The following is a 2218-nucleotide window of genomic DNA, read 5'->3' as shown; positions in this document are numbered from 1 at the left end:
TCTCACTGCAAAGCAACTCTGGCTGTGTAGGATCTGCACTATGGTGGCCTCGAATGTATGTCTCAATAGAGCTTGGGGCCACCCCACTTTGTGCCTCCTGCCAAAGAAGAAATTATGATATTTCAAGCAAGTACATAATAATCAAATTGAAATAATAAACATGTACCATTCAACAAGCCAAACGAAGATGTCCATCGACCCCATATCTTTGTGTAACCCGTGGTCCTGCTTGACGATTAGCTCTCTCCATCCTGGATTTTTCCACAAAGCTGGGTGAAGCCCAATAAGCACAAAGTGCTCGCCAAGCATCTGGACACTTTCTCAACCAAGGCAAACCGCTAATATCAATTTGAAGATACACATCCTCTCGGAGATATATCTCAGAAGCGCCCAGTTTCTTGTTCATGTCTTGCAGCTTTATCTTCTTGTAGTATAAGCAAACACACTGTATACGAGCATTGGACATCATGTCCCTAACCACCTTCGTCGCTGCCTTGTCAAACACAGAACGAGCCCTAGCTTGTAGGCACTGCTCCTCCCCCTCCGGCAAACGATACCTCTCCTAAAAAGGAAAATAAATTAGTTAGATAACTTATAAATGAATCAAATAGATAGTAGTTATACAAGTTATGGCCAAAAATACCCAGAACTCATTCCAAACCCTCGCTGCAGTCATGATGCCCTGATCATCTGATTGCAGCTTATAGTGCTCCCACTTTAATGCAGGTTGAAGCACACCTCCAATAGTGACCATTCCTGGGTAGTGAAACCGACAAAGTGTTCCCAATGTTGCATTCACAGTTCTTACCCTATTTCTCCTCTCCCAACAAATTTCATCCCACTGCCTACAATTAGAATATGATACCCATCATGTTTCTTACTTAAACTATATAAAATATTGAATGAAACAATCACAATAATAAAATAGATTACTTACCAATCCCCATGTGGCCTAATCTGTCGACGATTTGCCGGATTGGTAGCTGCAGGAGTCATCACATTGTTGCCTCTAAATCTAAATATATCGTATTAGTTAGCTAGCGCATATAAAATTTTTAATGAATTGATCATAAGTACCTGAACACAGGTTGAGCAGCAGTATCCTCCTCTTCCTCCTCCTCTGTATCTCCATCTCTCTCCTCGCACCCTTCTCTGTCCTCGCACTCATCTCCCTCTCCACCTCCATCTCCATCGCCATCCACATTCGCAACATGTTCTTCCTCCTCCGCACCCCTACCTTCCTCTTCTTGCTGTTCAAGGACAAGTAGATCTTTAGTGTGATTAAAGAAATTAAATTACACATGCAAACTAAATATGACTTACTTGCTGAGCCTCATCTAGACATCGCTGAAGTGCACTTCTTCGACTGAGGTGAGAACTGCTGCCTCTAAAGAGAGAAGACCTATCCGAAGAAGTGAAGCCATCATTTTTCTTTCCTTGACTCCTTGAAGATGAGGAGACATCCTTCTTTCCCTTCAAAGAGTGCACAAATGACCTCATCCTGAAAGAAATGGATTATAGATAGTTAATATCATATAAAGCAATGGTAAATATAAGATAATAAGTGTCATAACATCAATTAGCCAATAATACACTACTAAGAAAAACTAGTTTTTACATCACATTACATGTTAAAAGTCGTTGGGGTCATCTTCTTCAGTTATGATGTCACCATGACTAGTACCATGCCTCGTTTCATATGTTGTCAACATTACTTTGGTTGCACGAGGTGGTCGTTTTTTGTTACGGACCTTAGAAACTATTATATCACCGGTGTCACCATCTAATTTGTCAAGTGCCATCTCAACATCAACTTCAAAAGGTCCATTACACTCATCTTCCTGATATGCTTTAGGAACAGTACGATCAAGCTCACTTTCTTCGTAACCTTCATCTCCAGTAATAGGCAATCGACCAAGAGGACATACTTTCTGAACAATCCACCATGGTTCTAAACTTTCCGAACGGCATGGATATGACATATAATATGCCATCTCAACTTGATGTGCAAGGACAAATGGATTGTAACCTGAAAGTCGCAATTTATGGTTCACCTCCACCAAACCAAGTTTTTTGTTATGATTTACCCTAGAATATAATTTATTATTGAACAAATCACAATAAAAGAACACAACTCTTAAATCTTTTGAACCTTCAAACTTTAGCTCCACTATATTCTGAATGACACCAAAATACTCCGTGATAGAACCATCTAATG

At 40.1% G+C, this 2218-nt stretch overlaps 1 long non-coding RNA gene across 1 annotated transcript; it reads right to left on the bottom strand.

Annotated features, from left to right (window-relative positions):
* Positions 1-422: 422 nt before the first annotated feature.
* On the bottom strand, positions 423-727 carry LOC112873499. The gene is made up of 2 exons (XR_003224759.1): positions 644-727; positions 423-562 (listed from the first exon to the last, which is right to left on the bottom strand). It is a non-coding gene; the product is annotated as an uncharacterized LOC112873499 (long non-coding RNA).
* Between the last annotated feature and the right edge of the window lie 1491 nt (positions 728-2218).

This window comes from Panicum hallii, chromosome 9, assembly GCF_002211085.1.
Source record: "Panicum hallii strain FIL2 chromosome 9, PHallii_v3.1, whole genome shotgun sequence".
In the NCBI taxonomy this organism is placed as follows: Eukaryota; Viridiplantae; Streptophyta; class Magnoliopsida; order Poales; family Poaceae; genus Panicum; species Panicum hallii.
The sequence above is the reverse complement of the archived record's forward strand: the minus strand, read 5'-3'. Positions and strand labels throughout refer to the sequence as shown.